Source organism: Canis lupus, chromosome 6 (genome assembly GCF_011100685.1).
Source record: "Canis lupus familiaris isolate Mischka breed German Shepherd chromosome 6, alternate assembly UU_Cfam_GSD_1.0, whole genome shotgun sequence".
Lineage (NCBI taxonomy): Eukaryota > Metazoa > Chordata > Mammalia > Carnivora > Canidae > Canis > Canis lupus.
Genome location: NC_049227.1, coordinates 26,288,719 through 26,312,817, shown reverse-complemented (window position 1 = coordinate 26,312,817; position 24,099 = coordinate 26,288,719). Strand labels below are relative to the sequence as shown.

At 46.6% G+C, this 24,099-nt stretch overlaps 1 protein-coding gene across 2 annotated transcripts in view; it reads right to left on the bottom strand.

The window, feature by feature from the left end:
• SYT17 (synaptotagmin 17) overlaps nt 1-24,099 on the bottom strand; it is a 75,493-nt gene that overhangs the window by 2,334 nt on the left and 49,060 nt on the right. The window lies entirely within an intron of this gene.

The following is a 24,099-nucleotide window of genomic DNA, read 5'->3' as shown; positions in this document are numbered from 1 at the left end:
ATGTCTCCTCCGTTCTGGGCAACGGAGGCAAGCTTCCTGCGAGAAGCGGCCACGGCAATTTCTTCTACCCCTTGGTGTACTGCGTGTCTCTTTGGAAGGCTTCTCTGTTAATTCCAATGCAAAGCTTAATTTGTGTCTTTCAAGCCTAATGAGATGGTTAGCTTGATTTATCTTCCCAGCCAAGTTCTGCCTAATTCTTTATCTGCGTGTGGGTAGTCCGGGCATGCCATCTCGCTAACGGGAAGGCAGGCTGTGTCTGTGTTATAAATGAAGGACTGCAGAATGGGAAATATCACAGATTCACCCAGCAGGAGCAGAGCAAAAGCGGGCTGGATCCCAGGAGGGATGCCGATTATCAAGTAAACCAGCTAAAATATGCAGCCAAAAACAGAGCTCGAATGCTAATGAGCCTCTGTTCTCCCCTGTGGGGTTCACATCAAGAATTCTAAATGATAAAAATTGGGGGAGGGGCAGGGAATGAGAAGAAAGAAAGAAAAGTAGAAAAACAAAAACAAAACTCCATCCATTGCCTTAATACCAAAAAAACTCAGGGTGAACAAGGCTAGCCCGTTCCAATTGAGTCCAGTACCACTCAAGGGTCCAGCACCTGTCAGCAATGTGGACAAAAATTGGACCATGTATATTTTTTGTAACTTGCTAAAGGGCTCAGTATGCACAGGGAGACCTTGTGAAGATCCCTTGCTGAAGGGAAAAATTAATTTTTTTAAAGATTTTATCTATTTATTTATGAGAGACACAGAGAGAGAGGCAGAGACACAGGCAGAGGGAGAAGCAGGTTCCATGCAGGGAGCCCGATGTGGGACTTGATCAGGGACTCCAGGATCATGCCCTGGGCCGAAGGGAGGTGCTCCACTGCTAAGCCACCCAGGCGTCCCTGAAGGGAAAAATTAGGACAGGAATCTTTGCTTAATAAAGGACATTACTAAGGAGTATTTGAAGTTTTTTTTTGAAATGGTAACACTTAGGAACCACACCCGAACCACCACTAACCACGCCTAGTAGGCAGTGTAAGGTTTTATCTCACCAAACAAAAGCAAATTACCAGAGTCTCCTTCTATGTGGGCCTTGATAAAGCAAGACACTATCAGGAGGCCATTTCAGGCTTTATTTGGGTTTCTTCCTTGAGGGCAAAATACTCTATCTTCCGCTGCCTCTCCAAAGCTCAAGAATTAAAAAAAAAACATCCAAGTAAATGACTGTAGGTTTTCCCTGGGAAAAGGTTTTTAAGAAAGGAAATCTCAAACATTCTCAGGTATTGTTGGTGAAAGAGGAAGCTGGTTCAATTTTGGGGAAAGTTTCACAGTATCTACTTGAAATAACTTGTGATCTAGCAATTCTATTTCTAAGAATTTATCCCACAGAATTATCTGCACAAATGGACAAAGATATACTTCAAGAATGCTCTCTGGATATTAGATATTGGATAATATCTGGGTATTAGAGCCTGCCAAATCTTGCCTGCTGTTTTTTTTGTAAATAAAGTTTTATTGGAACCTTCTCAAACCCATTTGTTTACACAATGTCTACAGCTGCTATTACACTACAGCAGCAGAGTTGAGTAGCTTTAAGAGAGACTGCGCAGCCCATAAAGCTGAAAGTATTTCCTATCTGGCCCCTTATGGAAAAGCTTGCTGACTTCTGCTCTAGAACATTGGGAGAATAAAAAATGTAAATAACAAAAAATGTCCATGAAGAAGTATATCTGAGGCTGGAGTGCCCTGTTTACTCCCTTAGCCCATCCTAGAGGCTGCCCACAGCTCCTGAGCACCCAGAGCCCTTGGCTGGGGCCACACCAGTCTATGCTAACTATGACTTATGGTGGAATCCTTGGGCCACTCAATAGCAGCTTGACCTCTGCAGGGGCTGGAGACTAGCGTCAGCCACTTGGATGCCTATGGGACTGATCCCCTGATCAATATCCCAGACACCAAGGCTTGTGTGAACTTCCCTGACTGGTTACCCTTCAAGTGTGTCTCCATACATCCTTCCTGGGACATACAACTCTACTGGGGAGAGGGCAACCAGAAATTCGTGTCTGGTCTCTCCTGGACTTTGCCCTCTGTGCTTCTTTCCTTTGCTGATTGTGGTCCGTTTCCTTTTTCTGTAATAAACTATAACCATGAGTATAATGGCTTTGGTAAGTCTGTGAGTCCTTCCAGGGAATCACTGACACTGATGGTCTTGGGGACCTTCCAAGCTGCAGTTACTGGATTCATCAAATGTCCCCGACTGGCTTGCTTCCCTTTCTTAGTAAGGGTCATCTCCTTAGTAGCCTACTTGAACCCAAGTCATTGTCTTAGGATCAGCTTTGGGAAGGATCCAGACAGACTGGCAGAGACTAATTAAATCATTTCTGATGTAATAATGCCATGGAAACCAATGTCGCTGTAAAATGGGATAGACCTATATATATGAAATAGAAAAATCTCCAAGACATATTGCTAGGAGACAAAAGCAAGTTGCAAAATAGTATATGTAAACATAATCTCTTTTTGTTTAAAAAAAAATGTTAATATATAGAATAGAAAACAATCTGGAGGAATTTCACCAAACTGTTAAGAGTGGCTCTCTCCAGGGAGCGGAAACAGGGAACTTTCTGCTTTCTGTATTATATAAGTATAGTTTGCACTTCTTGTAAGTACATATTGTTTTGGAAAGAAAACAAAAGAAAAAAAAACAAGTTGCCATTAGAGAATCCACATCTAAATCGCCAGAAGGGAAAGAAGACTAAAAGGAAGTCTAATATCCTACGCTCCTTATCCCAATTTGCAAAGTTACTTGGCTTGGTGAATCACTTGGCCCTCGAAAGGTAGGAGCTCCTAAATGATTCAGCCTTTCTGATGGGAAGCAGTTGCTGCTGTGACCATCTGAGTTAATTGGCAGGCTTTGGCACTTGCAAATCACTTGGTAAAGTTATGGCAATCTTGACAGTCTTTTAAAAATCGAACATTTAAAATGCAAATTATAATAAGCCAAAGCTGAATAAAACTAATGACTTCTATTATAAAAGTTGCCTCAGAGAATATCAAGATTTGCTATCACTGTAAATTCTAGGGAGTGTGTTGTTAGAGAAACAGGGAATTAGGACTGAATACCTACAGAATCCAGATAGGGGCCAGATACCCCGACCCCTCCATTTTACAGCTAAGGAAATCAAGTCACTGAGCTAGTTGATGATAAAACTTGAAGTATTTGCAGCAAATATCCTGTGAAGGAAGTCAATTCTTCATAACTAGATCTCTACTTTCTCTCTCTTTAGAAACAATCCCAATCAGAAATTTTGTTGTAAGGCATCCCCAAATATCACTGCTGGTTGTTATGGGGGACTCATTCTACTGCAGTCCCCAGTATATTACTGGACTATGTGCCCTAGTTATCTGGAAGCAATTTCCCAATGACCTATACAATCTAGAATAGCACAAAGGCATCACAACAGTCAGAATAGATTCAGAGTCCGTGCACAAAACCCATGGAGAGAACTCCTCACATTTTCTCTAAGAACCTATTCACTCTTCATGGATTTAGACATACTCAATAAACTTGGCCATCTGAGTTCCCCATCTGTAGTAATTCATTTTAAAATTTTTTTCAAGATTTTATTTACTTATTTGAGAGAGAGAGAGAGAGATCATGAGCAGGGGGAGGGGCAGTGGGAGAGGGAGGAGCAGACTCCCCACTGAGCAAGGGAGCCCAATGTGGGGCTCGATTCCAGGAGCCTGAGATCATGACCTGAGCCTAAGTCAGATGTTTAACTGATGGAGCCATCCAGGCCCCCCCATCTGCAGTAATTTAATTTAGCGGATTTTAACTACCAGCAGATACAAGAACTTTATGTTTTTTTTTTTTTTTAAGATTTTACTTATTTATTTATTTAGGGAGCAAGAGATAGTATGCAAGTGGGTGGATGGGCAGAGGAAAGTGAGAGACCATTTTAAGCAGATCTACGCTGAGAGCGGAACCTGTCCCAGCTCGATCTCTTGATCCTGAGATCATGACCTGAGCCAAAATCAAGTCAGACACTTAGCCGACTGAGCCACCCAGGCACCCCAAGAACTTTAAGAAGTCCAGTAGAATGGGGCCATTTGGCGAAGGGGCAAACAAGAGCTAAGGTATAGTCACCGTGTGATCATTTATTTTTTATAGTTGTAACTGAATCAGTCAGAAAGCTCAGTGCTTTGGTTAATGGGTCAAAGTAAGTGTGAATAGCTCACCGAACAGTTAAAAATTTAAAGTGATTTTTAACATTGAAGGGAAGGGGATTCATTCAGTGGAAGATACACTTACACAAAACCCCTTTGGTGCCCCCTACCCCCACATGGAGCAGAGCCACCACCTTGCCCTGTGTTCTCTCACCTGTCACACTGTGTTATCTCCCTAGCCTCGACAAATCTCAAGCGCCCATGCTATGGACTCAGAGGATGGCCCTCTGTGCAGACAGGCAAGCCACCAAAGTCCAGTTCCACTGCCAGATGGGAGGCACGGGTACACCTAGCATATGCCACTTTCTGGAATTTTAAGCTCACCTTATCTCTAAAGAATTACCAACATATTTGTCTGCTTCTGTGGCACCAATCACCATGGCAATTTAGGTGAGGGAAATCCCTTTGGCAAAACAAAGCATGATGAGGGGTACCCATTGGGCTCAGGGACAGGCTTTGGAGGAGCATGGAGAGTTAACACTGCTTTATTAAGTGCCTACTAGATGATGTATGGCCCAGGGCTAAGCATATCACGTGGATTAACTTGCTAAATCTATGTATCAACCCTCTAGAATAAGCTTTCTCCCCTTTAGCACTACTGACATGTGGGGCCTGTTCATTCTGTGTTGTAGGGCTGTTCGGAGCCCTACAGGATATTTAGATACACCAGACGCCACTAGCAGTCCTCTCTCCAGTTGTGACAACCCAAAGTTACTGCCAGGCATCGCCATACATCCCCTAGCAGCATCACCTAACTCTTTTCCATGGAGAACCACGCTCTCAGGCACTTGCTATCACTGGCCCACTTTATAGCCGGGGGTGGGGGACCGAGGCCCAGGGAGGTTCGGAGGCCGGCGGGGGGGGGAATTGCTCACTGCTCCAGTCAAAATCTAGGTGCCCTGAGTGAGTCAGGGGCAGTCTGAGGCTTTCACATGTTGATATTTGCTGTGAAAATGAATCTGTTCTTCCCCGCAAGAGCTAAACTCTTTTGGTTGCTAATTTAGTTCGCAGAGGCAGCCGGTCTGGAAGGGAAGCTGGATGACTTAGCATGTGGGTGTCATAAACACTGCAAATTAAAAGGAAAAAAAAATCTCGACAGCAACCCATTTCTGCAAGTTTGGTTCACAAGGTGATACCCTCATATGCAACTTTGAGGGTGACAACACAGTGCAGGGGTGCCCCAGGTCATGGTCAGAACCCCACCTCATCAGAGGCCCCACAGTCTACCTTCTTGGGTGCTGAGTTAAGCTGTTCCCCCATTTCTGAAAAAACAAACAAATCTCCCCTAAACAAACAAACAAACAAACAAACAAAAAACAACAATGCATGAAGCCAGCAAAACCCACCCTGGGCTGTTTGCCAGTCCTCCCTAATTCCTCAGTGTGGAGGGATCCCCACACTTTGGATGTTCAGGAGTCATCTCTCAACCTTCAGAGGAGCCCCCAAAGCAAGCTCCTTGTCCTCTTTCCCTCCTGTCCCCTCCTCTCCATACATGAGCTTTTTTTAAAAAAGATTTTATTTATTTATGAAAGAGAGAGAGAGAGAGGCAGAGACACAGGCAAGGGAGAAGCAGGCTCCATGTAGAGTCCGATGTAGGACTCGATCCCGGGACTCTGGTATCATGCCCTGAGCCAAAGGCAGGAGCTCCACTGCTGAGCCACCCAGGCGTCCCCATACATCAGCTCTGACACACCCCAACAATGGTACCCACTCTCTCATCAGCTTTTGCAAAACTTCCTCAACCTATAGCTCTCGCTCTTTTTTTTTTCCTCTCTGAAAGCTAGAAGCTGTTTCAGGTGCTTCTTCCAAACAAAGTAAATTATATCCTTTACCTGGGCCTCAGTTTTTCCATTTATACAATGGATGGGTAAATGTAGGTTTTAAGACTCTTTTCAACTATGATATTTCTTTGGTTCTAAGAAGTTTCATCCATGACAGAAGAGTGAGGTTTCACTTTGTGATTCACAGCAGCTGCTCGGACAGAATGTTTTTTTCCATGTTCCTTCTTCCAATGGTCAAAATGGCAGTTTAGATAACAGTATTATAATTAAAAATCAGCAAAACCAGGGCGCACCTGGGTGGCTCAGTTGGTTAAGGGTCCGACTCTTGATTTAAGCTCAGGTCATGAGTTCAGGGTTATGGGATCAGGCTCCGTGGTGGGCATAGAATCGGCTTACGATTCTCTTTCCCTTTCCCTCTGCCCCTCCCCCACCATCCCCCCTTGCTCATGTGCACATGCACATGCTCTCACTCTTTAAAAAAATAAAATGAAAACTCAGCAATACCAAATCCTGTGTCCCCTACACTAGGCACTGAGAAAAGTAGTTCATATATATTTTTTGACTCAATCCACACCACAGCCCTATTAGGGAAAGTACTACTTATATCCTTTTGCAGATGGAGAATTAGAGGCTCACTCACAGGGGTTAGGAGGCTGAGCGCCCAAGGTCATAGAGCTGGCATGTGGCACAGTTGGGATGGACACTCAGTCCAGCAACATTTTTCCTTCTCTTGCCTCAGAAAGTCTCACCCATTCCCCATTCCACTGACTCTGCTATATGACAAAAACAAGACTCGGAGTAGAAATACAGTGCACGTACGCATTTGAGTTAGGTCCTCAAGCTGGCCTGTAAGGCAAGAAGCATCAAGAGTCACAACGTGCCTCAAAAACCCCTCACAAAAGTGCCATGTGGGAGACCTTCCCATCATCCCCCTAGAGTCCAGCAGGGTCAGGTTTGCTTCCAACATGAGAATGGACGCTCCTTCAGGTGGACAGTGGACAAGGAAGCTGTCTTACGTGTACAGGGGACTGATCTGAAAAATATAATACTAGCATCTAAAACTTATATAGTACTTATTAATGTGTCAGCCCTCATTATATGGATTCTTGATTGCACTAAATGATTTTATCCACGTGTTGATTTACAAGATCAGCCTATTATTACCTCTTGGGGCTAGAGGTCACATACTACCATCATGGCTCGCTTTCCTGAAGATGCCTAGAGAGAGCCCTGGGCATGTGGTGGGCATGTGACCTCAACTCCTTGCACTTGCCTCCACACCTCTCGCCCCACTGAAAGCATAAGGCCCCAGGCAGAGGCCCCTTTTGGCCAGGTCTACAGGAAATACTGGTTTAATGGGAGTTGTTCAATTTCTTTAATGCAGGGGTTCTCAGCTGGGCCCATTTTGCTCCCCAAATATGCCAATGTCAGGAGATGTCTGAATTGTCACCACTAGGGAGTGGATGTGGCTAAACTTCCTACCATACTTGGGATAGCCTCACAACCAAGAATCTCCTGGCTCAAACTGTCCACGTGGACTGAGGCTCAGGAACCCTGACTTAAAGGGAAAGCATGTGACCTGGGGTTTTCCCTCATTAATCCACTGCACAAATTGGAGAGTAGAGAAAGAGGCCTCTGAGACATGTCACTGTGGCTTTAGATTAGGTCTCTTCCTGCTTCCTCAAGACACAGGAGTCAAGATTGAAATTCCTTTTGGGGTGCCTGGGTGGTATAGCTGGTCAAAGACCGGCTTGGTATAGCCAAGAGTCTTTGGCTCAGGTTGTGATCTCAGAGTCATGGGATCAAGCTCCAAGTCGGGCTCCATGCTCAGTGTGGAGTCTGCTAGAGACTCTCTCCCTCTCCCTCTGCCCCTCTCATCCTCTCTCTCTCTCTCTCTAAGAAAAAAAAAATAAATCTTAAAAAAAAATCAAAGTTCCTTTTGAAATTCATTTGGACCACTGCTGGACCATTTCTTTACTCTTCTGTGTGGAAACTGAGCCATGTGGAGCCTGCGTTTATAAAGATGACATATGGATTGAAGAATCACTTTCAGAGCTGAATCACACCGTCTAGGAGGAAGCATTTAAAAGTGTGACGGTAACGTAATGTGCTTGTTTTTACATGAACAACCAAAATTTATATATCTGAAAGAGGATCATCCTTGTACACTTGTCTCTGAGATGCTGGCATTGCTCTGGGGGAAATGTTCGCTACAAACTGGCTTCAGAGCTACTTGCAAGACACCTGTTGAAGCTTCAGGGGGACAATTAATCAAATCTTCCCTTCTCCATCTTCTAAAACAATCGAGAAATAATTGAGAAAATAAAGGAGAAATACCACAAACATGTGAATCACTCGCAAGGCTTTTAAAAAATACCAGTGCCCAGACCTCAGCCCAAGAGATTCTGTTGACTGGTTTGGGGTAGGGGACTGGATGCCAGTGTTTTTCAAATGCTTCCCAGGTGCTTCTCATGGGGTCAGGTTAGATATACTGTGTTAGATGTAGAACAAAGTATCAGTTGGATTGGTATCTTGGCTGGATTGTAGAAAGTGGCCTGACCCCACTATTTGTTCTTCTGGAATTAAACTTATCTGACTACTGGAAAACAGTATGGAAGTTCCTCAGAAAGTTGAAAATAGAGCTACCATATGACCCAGCAATTGCACTACTAGGGATTCACCCCCAAAATACAAATGTAGTGATCCAAAGGGGCCTATGTACCCCAATGTTTATAGCAGCAATGTCCACAAGAACCAAACTACAGAAAGAGCCCAGATATTCATCAACAGATGAATGGATAAAGAAGATGTGGTACACACACACACACACACACACACACACACAATGGAATACTACCCAGCCATCAACAAATTGAAATCTTGCCATTTGCAATGACATGGATGGAACTACAGGGTGTTACGCTAAGTGAAATAAGTCAATCAGAGAAAGACCATTATCATATGATCTCACTCATACGTGGATTTAAGAAACAAAACAGAGGATCATAGAAAAAGAGAAGAAAAAATAAAACAAGATGAAATCAGAGAGGGAGACCAACCATAAGAGACTCTTAATTACAGGAAGCAAGCTGAGGGTTGCTGGAGGGGTAGGGGTAGGGAGACCCGGTAACTGGGTGATGGGCATTAAGGAGGGCATTTGATGGAATGGGCACTGGGTGTTATATAAGACTGATGAATTACTGACCTCTACCTCTGAAACTAATGATACACTATATGTTAATAAATGAATTTAAATAACATTTACAAATAAATAAATAAATAAACTTCTCTGACCCAAACACAGAGCAGGCCTTGTCGCGGCAGGGTCAAGCATGATCAGCAGGCTCACTGAAGGAGCTACAGAGAATGCTACCCGTTGTGGGCAGGAAGGTCCCACACAGGAGAGGAGGGCTGGGAGATCTCTACTACCTTAATCCTATCCAGCAGAGGACCGTGGACCTCCACATGAAAACTCACCAGGTTCCCAGACAGGTAAGTCAATTCTTCCCTGGGAGGAGTAAATACAAGACAACAGAGAATAAATCAAATAATAAAATGAATATAAGAGAGCCCAGAGGTGTTACTTTAGTGCAAAGGTAGGTGGACTTTAACCATAAAGAGCCAGACAGTAAATATTTTAGGCTTCAAGGGCCATCTCTAGTCTCTGTCCCAACTCCTCTGCCATTGTAGCAGAAAGCAGCCACAGACAACATGTAAATGGATGGCCATGAAAGTGACATAATAAAAATATATATATTGGGTCTCTGCCCCTACTTCCTGACACAAAGCTCCTAAAACCCTTGTAATTTCCTATGTGATAGGGGTGATGGGAGCAACTTTTGTTATAATATTTGGTCCTAGTCCCTGGTTCATGACACAAGAACTTCTAAGACCCATGGAATCTTCAATCGATGAGTGTCTTCTTGTATACTCATGAGGTAGTTTCCAGATAGTTTCAGGGTGGGGGTGGGTTGCCAGAAAGACCAGGGCAGGATTTAAGGGCTGGACCTTTCAGCCCATCCCAACCCCCCAACCTATGTATCAAGCCCATGTAATGCTTTTCTGTATGTTAAACTTCAACAAAAAGTCAACTTTAAAAAACAAACGAATGGGGTTGCTGTTTGCAACTGATCTCGAAATACATGAAAAAAATATAAACTGAAATATGGAGAGATGGGTAGATGTGTGATAAAGCAAACAGCAAAATATTCATTGTAAAATCTAGATGGTTGGGAATAGGGGTGTTGACTGGATAATTCTTCCAATATTTTTTTTAAAGGTTTTCAATGAAATGTCGAGATAATAAAAAATAAACACACAAATTCAACTGTTTTACTTTCATAGCTGTTAACTTGCTTCTTCCTCTTTTTTAAAAAGCAGGCTCCATGCCCAACGTGGGGCTTGAACTCACCACCCTGAGATCAAGAGTCACTTGCTCTTCTGACTGGGCCAGCCAGGTGCCCTCATTAATCTGTTTTTTTTTTTTATGCCACAGAAATATCAGCTTCTAGGTCTGTGTGGCTACCCTGTTCACAGGCTGGCCACAGGGTTGTTGGATCCCAGAGCAGAAGGGAGCCTGGTAAATCGTGGGGGACACAGGAGTGAACCAGGCTGCCCTATCTGGAGAGATATCGAGGACCTCCTGGTGGGTCCTCCGGCCAGGTTATCCCAATGACCACAATAACCAGATGACACGTGGCCAGAAACACTGGCCTGGGCCTGAACAGAAGGGTCTGGCACCCTGATGCTCTCTAATCACAACAGCAAACAAAATATTCAAATCAAGGGGCACCTGAGTGGCTCAGCTGGTCAAGCATCTGCCTTTGGCTAACGTCGTGATCCTGGGGTCCTGGGATCAAGTCCTGCATGGGGCTCCCTGCAGGGAGCCTGCTTCTCCCTCTGCCTGTGTCTCTTCCTCTCAATCTGTGCGTCTCATGAATAAATAAATAAAATCTTTAGAATAAATAAATAAACTTAGTTATACCAGTGGGCGTGCAGTGGATCTTACTGTGGTTTTACTTTGCATTTCTGATGACTAATGAAGCACAGAATCTTTTCAGGCGCTTCTTTGTCATTGCTGTGTCTTTTCATGAAGTGCGTCTGTTCAAATCTTTGCCCACTTTTTATTGGATTGTGGAGTGTTTGTCTTATTACTAAGTTTCTGGAGTTCTTTTTTTTAAGATTTTATTTTTTTATTTGAGATTGAGAGAGAGAGAGAAATAGAGTGTGAGCATGAGCAGGCGGAGGGGCAAAGGGAGAAGCAGACTCTCTGTTGAGCAGGGGGCCCAATGTGGGGCTCGATCCCAGGACCCCAGGAATCGTGGCCTGAGCCAAAATCAAGAGTTGGATGCTTAACTGACTGAGCCACCCTGGCATCCCTGGACTGTAAATTTTGACAATAGCTATCCAAATGGACAAACACATATGCTTTGACTGAGCAAACCCACTGCTGGGTTTTCAGCTCATAGTACATCTGGACACATCCAGGGAGACATGTTGAGGGTGACCACTCCAATAATGTTCCTAACTGCAAAAAACCCTGGAATGAATCCCAATGTTACCAACAGGGGACTAATTAAGTAAATTCTTCAACTCCTGGAGTTAATGAAACATCATGTGGTCATTAAAAATAATTAGAGGGATGGGACGCCTGGGTGGCTCAGTGGTTTAGCATCCGCCTTTGGCCCAGGACGTGATCCTGGAGTCCTGAGATCGAGTCCCGCGTCAGGCTCCCTGCATGGAGCCTACTTCTCCCTCTGCCTATGTTTCTACCTCTCTCTCTGTGTCTCTCATGAATAAGTAAATAAAATCTTAAAAAAAAAAACAATTAGGGGGAATCTGCACTCCACATTAGCCACACTGATCTCCTTGCTATTTCTCCGTGTAAGGGCTTTTGCACTTGGTATTCTTTTTGGCTACAATGCTCTTCCTACATCCACGTCCACATGGCACACCTCCAATCTCCTTCACAACTCGGCTCAAATGTCACCTTCTCCGTGAGGCCCTTCCTGGCCACCTTGGAAAAAACTGCAATCCTCACCCTACTCCTCCCTGTTCTCCTTCCTTCATTCTGTTTACTCCTTAGCACTGAACATCATCTCTACATGGCATCATACAATTACTCGCTTTGTTTACTACCTGTCTTCCCACGTTCAAGTCGTCATCTGATGAAACCAGAATTGTGGTCTAATTTGTTCATTATTGTATCCACAGTGCCTGGCTCTCATATACACATATAAAATATGCCAGTATGAAAAGATGTCCAAGATGTATTATGTGAAAAGAGCAAGTTACAGGAAAGTATATATATTCTGGATACTAGAGGTAGCGGATGGAGATACACACACACATTCGTGTACACCTACCATGTATACACATACGTACATGCACACACTTACATACACATCCGTGCATATATTCCTAGAAAGAAGCCTTGTTAAAAGTAAATTACCTTTAAGTAGGGAGAATTAGGGACTTTTACTTTTTCATTCTACTCTCTCCTATATGGTTGTACTATATATACACATATATATGTATATATGTGTATGTGTGTATATATATCCTTTCTAATAACAACACTGAAAAGCCATGAGAATTCCTTTACCCTTATAAACCCTTTGTGTCACCACATGCAGGTGACATGCACCCATAAACCACAAGGTAGGGAGGAATAGAGCCCAGATTTTAAAATATTCTGCTTCTCTCCTGTGGAGCCAGGCTGCGCCCCATCTGTGCAGGTCACATCACCTGGGAAAGGGGCTTGTTTGCTGAGCAGGATGCTTCTGTCTGCCCAAATTTTTATGGGTGGAAGCAGGGAAGCCATTTGAAAAATCTGTACAGATGAGCACAAATTGACTCAAGTTTCTGCTCCTGAATTCTTCACACTCAGGCAGCCAAAGAAAAACCACTAGAAATGAAGAGAGGTTAAAATGCCATAAGGAGAATAAACATGCCTCAAATAGGCGCATAACTGGAGCAGACTGGCTCTGAGCTGGCGCCAACCTGCCCTTCACAGAGTTCACTACCCCCACCCCGCAAACTCCAAGACCAGCAGACCTCCTTGCTCTAGCTCAGGGTGTCACCATCCCAGGGGGGCGCTGTCCATGCACTGTGGGGTGTGAGCAGCATCCCTGACCTCCACCCACTGGATGCCGACAGCACCCCTGGAGTTATGTCAACCAAAAACGCTTCCAGACACTGCCAACCATCTGCTGGGGGACAAAATCAGCCCAGCTGAAAACCGCCGGTCTAACTATTCTTCTACATCAGCAGGTACACTGTGCTTGCCAGCCAAAAGGAGTGTGGCGAAATCACTACGAGGACCACTCTCGTTAGCTTGAATTCCTCGAGCCTGGCGTTCAGTGAGGTGGGATTCCCCAGTGCGGACGCTCACGGTGAACTCAGAGGCAACAGGTGCTTAGGAAGGCAGCACAGCAAGCTTGTCCATGGCCCAGGCTGGCTTTCATTTGCACCCTTGGGTGTCTGTGGCCGAGATGGCTGTGAGGTCACCAAAGCCTCTTCTTCCTGGACAAGCAGCTGGACTACAATCCTGGCCTCCCCTGTAGAGGGAGCTGTAGCCAATACGGTTTGAGTCGAAGTGGAAGGGACAGGTAGAACTTCCAGACCTGGTCTATTAAAGCTTCCCACACAATCCTCATCTCTCTCTCTCTTCCCCTCCCCTAACCACCAGCTGGAGGTGAAACCCTCCAAGGCCTGAGAAGGTAGCAGAGCCACAAAACGGAAGGGGCCTGGATCGCTGAATCCTTGCATGGAAGGCAGCTCATGAAAGGACCCACAAACACCAGTGTGCAAGCAAGAGATAAGCTTCTACTGTGGCAAACCACAAACCAGTGTGGCTGACCTACTACCACAGCCTTACCTGACCTTAGCTAATACAGTAACTTTTAGCAAGTCACCTGAGCTCCCTGAGCTTCGGTTTCCTCCTCTGTAAAATGGGCATAACCCTACTACCTCCCTTGTTTAGTTGTTGAGGATCAACTGAGAGAGTCCTGGGAATGTGCCTGGGACTTACTAATAAGCCTTAATGAAGCCTGCCTCTTACTAAAGTGGAAAGAGTGACCATTGAATTTCTGCCCTTCTCTTTTTGCCTCTTGTGCCTTCTTTTCTGAGTCATGCTCAATAACCTGGGAAAGAATGATTTGCCGTAGTCCTCAAACGCCTTAGTGCCACACTGGGCTTTAGGGAAACTTCCTGTAGTAAGGATGGGGACCCTCACGTTATCACATGGTTGTCCATGCATCTTCTAAGTGTCCTGGCCCCTCCTTACCAAAGACATTACTGAGAGGCCTGAACAGGAATGGAAGAGGATCCCACCCATGAATCACCCATAGGCTGCCTCTCCTCTGCTTCTCCAGCCCTGATCAAATTAAACAGAGTAAGACCTAAAAGCAATCACATCATGAGAACTTTGACACTGAGCCAGTGGACACTCTTCCCAGGCCCACTCCGGGACTGAGGATCACAAAGAGAGTGGCTGTGAGTCAAGCCCCAAAGACCCTACCTTGCCTGGCATTAGCTCCCGGACAGAGAGGGAAGGCCGACCCCTTCAGCTCACTCTGCTCATCCTTCACCCACCTGTTCGTGGGCGAATAATGCCCTTGCCCAGCCCGTCTCTAGAAATGATTGCCATTATAAGCCAACTACATCCTACTTTAATGTGGGGGGTTGGGAGTTAGGCAGAAACCCAGGGGAGCATTTTCACATCAACTTACACACAGGGAAAGAGAAAATCACACCCACTGAGCATCTGCTATGTGCTAAGTATCCCTGCACGCATGTCATCTCACTCCTTCGTGAAGGCAGAAGCCACATCTGTTGTGTTCACTGGTTTCCCCGCTGCCTAACAGTCTCAGGCACACAGTAGGTGTTCAATAAAGACTTGTCATCTGAGCTTACCGTGACCCCTACTTGTTGCTCTGACCTCATGTGTGTTTCATTTACAGCATTAACTAGGCTCTGGCCACTTGTGCCTCCTTGCTCATTCTGGCCCCAGGGCCTTTGCACTTGCCCATTCCTCTGCCTAGATGCTCCTCTCCTCCATCTTTGCACAGCCGGCCCTTTCTCAGCTTGTATTACCCAGTTTAAAGTGATGCTCCAGCCCCTGTCCCCATATTCTATTATTTTTTAGGTGTTGATTTGTCTTGCCCCAACTAGCATACTAGCGTCAGGGAAGGATTAATTATTTCTGCCTTTCTGCTATTTCTCCAGCAACCAGGCACAACACCTCAACATAGTAGGGGCTTGATAAATATTTGAACCTGTGTAACTCCATGACCGAGAGCCCAGATTCTAGACCCAGATGACCTGACTTTGAATCCTGACCCCAGGACCTTGGGCACACTACTTCTGCTAGCATGGCCTCAGTTTCCCTGTTCACAAAATGATGGTAATTCCTACATCACAGTGCTGCTATGAAAGCTAAATGAGTTAATTCACACAATACACACGGAGCAGCCCCTGGCTTAGAGGGAGTGCTGTGTATTTGTCTACTGTCTCTGTCCAAAACAGAATGGGTCCCCTCAAGGTAGACCTTAAATGCATCCGACAGAAAATGGAGGCTCAACGAGACGCAAAGGTCCTGCTTGAGATGCTTCAGCAACCAAGCTCTTCGGACCTGGCTCTCTGACGTCTAAGCCAAAGCTATTTTCACAATGTTTCCCTGAGATGCAGGGAGAGGAGTGACACTCAGCCTGTGCTCCGCAGTCCCTGGGCTTTTAAAGGTTAAGCCTTCTCCTGCTGACTGGCAGCTCGGGGTTGGGGCAAGGGACAGAAGGGCTGTCCGGAAAGGATATTCTCGGTTTCTGATTTATCCTCCTTGCCAGGCCTCATCTCGCAGCTACCAGGTGGTGGCCTGGGCTGCTTCTCGCCAGTAGGAAAGCACAGGCAAACTGAACCTAGCCTTCACCAGCTCCCCTTTCCCACTCCTAGCCAGGGGCTCTGCAGGGACACTTTGGTTGGATAAATTCCCGGCACCCTGATGGTTTCCCCCGTGGGGATTTGCCTGGAATGAGGCTCCATCCAAAGGCACCAAATCATGAGACAGCCATGCAAATGGAGTAAAACTCCCCAGGAGTCCTGGCAGCTGGCTTGGTCTTTAAAGGCTGCCACCGGAACCCAAAATGAATGTTTAAGATCCAGCCAAGTTTTCCCGCCTGGGTGGATGGACTTTGGCAGCTTCAAGGAGCTCTCTGGAGGAAAGGAGAGGTTGGGGGTGCCATTGCGGCCTCTGTGCTCTGCCAGGAGAGCCCCAGGGTGGCAGGTGTCTGCTTCCATCTCCTGACTGCTTGGCTGGAGCACCACCTCTGCCCACACTGGGGCTCAATGCCTCAATCCACTGAGCCCTCACTAAGGGCTGAGCGCTGGGCTAAGCACATTACATACACCATTTCCTTTTATCCCCACAACATCCTAAGAGTTGGGGGCCTGAAACCTACAGGCAAGGAAAACTTCATTCAGGAGAGTTAGGCTGCTTGCCAAGATAGACAATTGTCCTTTACATCTAATCCATGAGCACTTTCTGTTGACTCTGCCTCTTACATTACATCCCACTGAGTTTACTTCTTTGAAACCCTTCCACCACCTCCCTGGTCCAAGTCACCATCTCCTTTCCTGCAGACCAGCACTGTAGCCTCCCACATGGTCTCCTGGCTCGCCCTCTTGTCTTCTGACGATCCTATTCTCCATTCAACAGATGGAGTGAAACTTCTTTTTTTTTTTAAGATTTTTTATTTATTTATTTTTTATTCACAAGAGACACAGAGAGAGAGGCAGAGACATAGGCAGAGGGAGGCGAAGCAGGCTCCATGCAGGAGCCCTATGTGGGACTAGATCCCAGGACTCTGGGCTCATGCCCTGAGCCGAAGGCAGACGCTCAACCACTGAGCCACCCAGGTGCCCCTAGAATAATACTTTAAAACATCACCATAGCACTTCCCTGGTCAAAACCCTCCAAAGGCTTCTCAATGCACTCAAACAAACAAACAAACATGAGCTTCTAATCCTGCAGGTTTTACTGGGCCTGCCCTGCTGCTGTTCCAAACTCACTCTGCCTTCTGTGCTCTGGACATACAGGGGTAACATGGGAGAACAGATGAAGTGATGAAGTGTCTTCTTGTTATTCAAAGTATGGTCTTCAGACCAGCATCAGTGTTACCAGAACTTACTGGAAATACAGATGCCTGGGTCTCTCTCAGACTTACTGACTCAGAATAATCCACACTTTAACAAGATCCCCAGGAGATTCATATGCTCATTGAAGTGTAGTGGCTAAGAGTGAGGGAGACTCCGGAACCAAACAACTTGGGTTGGAAGCCTGGCCTGGCTGCTCACCAGCTGGAGGACTTGGCACAAGTGACGAGTTACTTCCTGTGTAGTGAAGAATTCCTCTTCTCCAAAGAGAGATCTTGGTCTACGCTCTTGGCTCCTGGGAGGTCATCTCTACGGCTTCTGGACTATCCTGCAGGTGTCTTTGCTTGCCTAAGAGCTCTGGCCACAGATGGTGTGACTTACGGTGAGAGCTTTGGGGTTCCTTAGAGGTATTAGCTGGACCTCCAGGAGACACTGGAGACTGGAGTTACCTACCAGAGAGTACAGGATCGAGCCCCAGTAAAAGCTCTGGACGCCAAACATCAGTAAGCTCCCCTCATTGGCAATACTCTGTGCATACTGCACACTTAGTGACTGGGAAGAGGCAACACCGTCCATGACTCCATGGGTACAAAATGACTGGAAGCCCTGCATCTGGACCTCTTCTGGACTCTGCCCCGTGTGTCTCATCCCTGGGCTGATTTTATTTTGTAAAATAAAATGTGTTTTGCCATCACAAAACTGTGCTTATATAAGTAGCACCTTCCTGAATCCTATGAGTGATTCTCATTAATTACTGAACCTGCAAGGTCACAGGGACTGTGAATTTCTCGCCAGCTGGTCCGAAGTGAGGGCAGCCCTGTGGGGACCAGTCCCTCAGATTTTGCAACTGGCTTCACTCACTGCCATTCCCTTCTTTGAACTTCGGTCTCCCTAGCATTTCTCCCCATGAAAAATGGCCATAGAGCAGATCACACCTTATATGTTAAGTGAAAGATGAAATGCAATTAACGAACACACAGGGGGTTCAGATAAATGTAAGTGCAATGTCCCCACAGTTCAGTCAAGGAAACTGGGGCTCATGGAGGCAAAGCCACGAGCCCACAGTCAGAGTCTGAAGCTAGGTCTGGCTGACTTGACCCACAGTGCGATACCGCCTCCTCGAGACGGGTTAACGCTTTCCACAAAGGGGAGGACAGTCATGGTTCAGCTGAGCCGGTGTTCGGGGAACCTGGTAAGGAACTCATGGGACCCCTGGAGGGAAGTCACCACTGCCATCCTTTTTTTTTTTTTTTTTTTTTTTTAAGATTTTTATTTATTTATGCTAGACATAGAGAGAGAGAGAGGCAGAGACACAGGAGGAGGGAGAAGCAGGCTCCATGCTGGGAGCCCGACATGGGACTTGATCCAGGGACTCCAGGATCACGCCCTGGGCCAAAGGCAGACGCTAAACCACTGAGCCACCCAGGGATTCCCCCCCCCCCCCCCCCGCCCCGCCACTGCCATCCTAATGCTATCTACTGCTTCTCTTCTCTCCTCTCTTTGGGATTCATGTGGCATCAATATTAGGCTCCATTGTTCTCTTTTTCCCCCTTCTGTTCTCCTTTCCCCCAATCTTTTTATTCTGTCGTTTGCAGTACATAAATGCTCTTCATCTATGGGTTCGTTCACTCTTTCCTCGATCATCTACATTCTGCTAGAGAGTCCATCCAGTCCATCTGATTTGTTACTGTACTTTTCTGTTCGAAGTTTTTCACCTGGTTCTATCTTCTATCTTCTGTTTCTCTACTAATCTGCAATATTCTCTGTCTTACCATTCTTTTCAAGAGGATTCACCCTTCCTTCTTGGAGCATGGTTCATAGCAACTGCTTTAAAGTCTTTGTGTGATCACCCCAACATCTGGGTCATCCTGTGGTTGGTGTCTGCTGATTATATTTCCTCTGAGAATTTGCCAGGCTTTGCTGGTTCTTTGTGAATCAGGTTATTCTGGGTTGTATCCAGGACGTTTTGAATATTATGTCATGAGACTCTAGGTCTCGTTTGAATCCTACTAATTATATTGATTTTTTTTTAGCTGTGCTGAGCAACTGACCAGGTTCGGTTCAGCCCACATGTTCTGAGCTGCCTTCCGTGTGCTGTTATGCCAAAGTCAGTTCATCTCTAAAGTCTCTGCAGTGCTCTTCATATCTGTTCCTCATTTGTGTCTTCAGGAGCCCACTACAGACCTGGGCCGTAGTCTACACCACAGTTCAGTTCTCAAAGTCTCTTGTATACTGGTTAGGGTCATACCCACTTGTGTGTAGCTCAGGGGTGAGCCCAGTTCACATATAAGTTGACGGGCTTCCTTCTGGGCGCTGTTCTCTCTCTGCAATATTCCCTATGCTCTGGCTCCCAGGGGCCCACTTTCTGATTACTTTCTGTCTAGAAAGTGGAGGCGTTCATCTCCTCCCTCTGCCACTTACTTCCTGTGACCGAGTCTGGATCTGGAGCCAAGCACCTATTGCCAGCTCCTCCCATGCACCACCAACCCCAGGGCACTGTGGGGAACGCAAATCGGTCTGGTTCTGTGGCTGAGCTGGCACAGCTTTAGTGTCAATCCCTGCCTCCTGGACACTGCACCAGCTGGCAGCTTTGGGGTGATGACGATTAGGTGAGGGCCCTGGTCGGGAGGCGACCAGAGGCAGCTGGGCCGAGTTCGTCACCTCAAAAGTGCCAGCATAACTCTTAAAAACAACAGGCATGATTTTCCGAGTGGCTAGCTCTAGGATGGACAGGTCCATGTGTTGATTTGCCTTTAATGCTCATAATAGGAATGATTTGCTGCATTTCACACTAGACAAAGTCCAGGACCCAGAGAGGTAGAGCCATCTGCTTGGAGTCACACAGCTGGGCTAACAGCAGGGCCAAGATTCAAACTCAAGTGTGAATAATTCCAGGGTCTGCTCTTCTGTGGCAAGGTCCATCAACAACAACATCATCACCATCATCATCACATTTGGTATTTACTGAGCACTAACTATGTACAAGGCGCTGTCTAAAGCTCTTTATATTATGTCCTGAGGTTGGAAGGTTGGAAGAGGAGGAAATTGAGCTACAGGAAAGAGAAGTTGTTTGCTCACGATCACACATGCTTGCTGAGCAGTAAAGGTGACATGTGAACCAAAAACTGTATCTCGCTCCAACCCATGCTCTGAGTAGCCATGCAACCATTTCTCTAGCAGGCAGAGCTGGGCCTGGGGCCCCCATAAGTCGGGCAGGAGAGAAGACAGAGGCTGTGGGCAGGCTACAGGGAGGATGTAAGGCCAGATGCTGGGGAACAGTGCAAACCCACAGCATCTCTCCATCCATCTCAAGGGACTTTCTGGCTCTTGCAGAATGGCTATGCCCCTCTCAGACTGGCTTCCTCATCTCTCCTCTGCTGGAAACCCTCAGCGTCTCCACTGTCCTGCTTCCTGAACCCCAACGCTTTCACAGCGTGTCCTCTGGTGCCCATTCGGCCCTGAGGCCTCCCCAGGCAAGTGGGTGGCAGTGCTGCTCCATCCTCCCCTCTCCTCCTGTGCCACGCCTCCCCACCCGCCTCATCTCACCAGCAGATTCAATTAACCAATTTGATGCTGTAGCTGCAGAAAGCCAAGCAATTATGGAAGCAGACCAGGTGCCTTGGAACTCACTCTCAACAGAGAGGCCTGGGAGGCCTCCAAGCAGACATCGGAGTGGGGAGGGAGGCAGAAGAGTGTGGGCAAATGCTGCCAACCCAGGCTGTGCGAGAGAGCCAACTGGAGAGCTGTGAAAAACACACCCCTGTCCCCAAATGCAGATGCCCTGGCTGATTCAGCTGCTCTGGCCTGGGGCCTGGGAATCGGGATTTTTTTTTTTTAAAGTCCCAACATCACACCAATGACTGATGGGGTTAGAAGTCTAATTGATATGCAGGGGGAAGGATCACTGCTCGAGTCTGATTCCTTCTGATGTGCATGCACTATCACTCCCCCAGACGCATGTCCAGGGGCTTCTGTGTATCTGCTCCCCAAAGCGTGGTCTGTAGACCCACAGCACTGGCCTCACTGGGGTGCCATCAGAAAGACAATCCTAAGCCACAGCCCAGACCAACTGAATCAGAATCTGCATTTTAACAAATCCCTGGGAGATGTTAAGGATGAAGGTGCCACGCTCTCTAGCCCTAGCTAGACGCATTAAGGGTTGGCAAAAAGCTAGGAATGTCAGTCACTGGTCATTGCCCTGGTTTCTCTTCTTGGGTGCTGGGAGGCTGCCAGAGGCTGGTTATCACTGAGCCCGTGCCCAGGGCAATTCCTGCAGCAGCTGCCTTGAGAAATTCTAACAGGACAGCGGGATGGCCGAGCATGGGTCCTCCATGCTGACCCCTGTTAGCTCGTTAGCTCCCAGGGTGAAGTAGGGGGTTGGCCTCAATTTCTCTCCCCAACCTTAGCTTCCCTTCTGGGCTGGAGGCCTGCCCGGTCTCTCCTCACTCCCTCCAGGCCTCTGCGCCCAGCTCACGTATCACCTTCTCGCTTTCCAGACAGGGTCGGGCACTTGCAACATACCTCGCTTTGCTCCTTCATAATCCTCAGACCAATTCACAGTTGCATCATGATTGGTGTGGCATTTAGTCTAATGTCCAACTGTCCTCCTGCTAGATGTAAATGCCATGAGAACACGGGTCATGAATGTCTGGATCTCTATTGAATACACAGCACATAGTGGGTGCTTGAAAAAAAAAATTCAATCCATGGAGACTGATGTTTGGTCAGCTCCCGCCTCAGGGAGCTGACCCTTACCTGCTCCCGCCCCTGCCATCAGAGGCTGCCTCTGTTCTGTCTCCATCAATTTGTCTACGCGAGATACCCCATATACCTGGGGGGCACAGTCAGTTGAGCGGCCGACTCTTAGTTTCAGCCCTGGCGTGATCTCAGGGTCATGGGATCGAGCCCCGCATCAGGCTCCCCGCCCAATGCAGAATGCACTTCTGATTCTTTCTCCCTGTCCTCCCTGCTGCTCTTCCCCACTCGCTCGTACTCACTCTCTCTCAAATGAATAAATAAAATCTTAAAATTTTTTTTAAATAAATAAATGGAATTCCACAGTATTTGACCTTTTATATCTGGTTTATGTCACCTCACAGAATATATTCAAGGTTCATCCATGTGGTAGCATGTGACCATTTCCCTCTCCTGAAGGCTGTGTAACAGTGCACTGAATGAATAGATCACATTTTCTTTATCCATTTATTCTTCTATCAATGGACGCTGGGCTACTTCCACCTTTTTTGCTACTGGGAATAGTGCCACTTACGAGCACGGGTGCACGGATGTCTGTTTGAGTCCCGCTTTCCATTCCACTGGGGATATACCCAGAAGGGGAATTGCTGGATCACATGGTGATTCTTTTTTTAATTTTTTTGAAAAGCCATCATCAAGCTGTATTTCTTTCTTTTTTTTCTTCCCCCACTTCTAATAATAGCCCACTAACCTCAGTGGCCAATTCCACATTACTTTTCTGGAAGGCCTCTGGGCCGCATGTCACTCTCACAAGTTGAGAAGCAATTTTCCCTCTTTTTTTCAACTTCAGCTGCAGAAAACCACCTGATCGAAAATTGCAGAAGAACCCTCATCCCACACAGGAACGGAACTGCTCAGAAAGCCCGGCCCGCCAGCTAATTACAGGCTTTTACCAGGATTCTCGGCAAACGCTCCAAGTGCAGCTCAACCTTACTTCTGTTATGAAGTGTTTGGAAACAAGCTAATAGGCTAGGTTTCAGATCCTTAGCTTGGAGGCGACAGCTCTTTCCCCTAGCTGATAAATAAAGCAAGTTAGAACATCATGGATTCTAATTCGGCACCATTGCAGCTTCGCCTAGAGAGACACCAGCTCAAACCGCACTTCTTTTGTAACTGCAGGCAGGACCCTTCATGTAAAATGTCATCCCAGCTGGGATTTCCACTCATAGCTATGGTTCTGAACCCTGACTGAGCACTAGAAATATCTAGGATGCAAAAATACATATACACGGGGGCGCCTGGGTGGCTCAATTAGTTCAGCGTCTGCCTTGGGCTCAGGTCCTGATCCTGGTGTCCCTGGATCAAGCCCCATATGGAGCTCCCTGCTCAGCAGGGAACCTGCTTCTCCCTCTCCTTCCACCGCTTCCCACTTATCTTCTTTCTCCCAAATAAATAAACAAAATGTATATTTTCAATGGGCTTTAACCTGACAAGAGGCACCCCTGAGCTAGGGGCACAAAACCCCAACAGTTAAACAAGAGAAACTTGCGTTCCACAAATGGAGAGCAGGGGCCTTGCCTGGTGAAGACTGCTACCTGAAACGTAGTGGGTTGAATGAGAGATGTATGGGGGGCAGGGATACTGCCCCAGTTTGAGGCTTTGGCCTGATGGGGTTCACATATGGGATTCAAGGGGTTCTAAACAACCTCTCAATGGAAGGCAAAACTTCTTATTGTTTAGGGTATTTCTCTCGGAAGGTGCTCCAGAGTTCTTATCACATTATCTTAAGCTCCATCACATACCCCTTACCTCCCCGCACCCTCCCCTACCCCCACCATGTGTAACCTCTGCCTTTATCACGGTATCACATCACCAGGGGATGGTATATAGAGCAACTATTAAAGAGCTAGGTCCATTCACATCTGCATCACCCTGGAGGGACTGGACACATTCATTTGTTAATGAAACAAAAGTAAGTTTGAGAGTGGGGTCCACAGAATGGTCTGAAAAGCTCCCCAAACTGGAGGTCTGATTTGTTCACTGCTATATTCCGAGCACCTGGAAACAGAAAGTGCTTCATACGCACTTCCTGAATTAATGAATAACTTCTTAAAAGAGCTGAATCTTCTGTATGTGGATGATGTTTGTGGGAATGAGGAAGTGTGAAATTAGCAGTGTGTGTGAAATGAGGAAAGAAGTGTGAAATCAGATGCTCAACGGTTGAGCGTCTACCTTTGGCTCAGGTCGTGATCCTG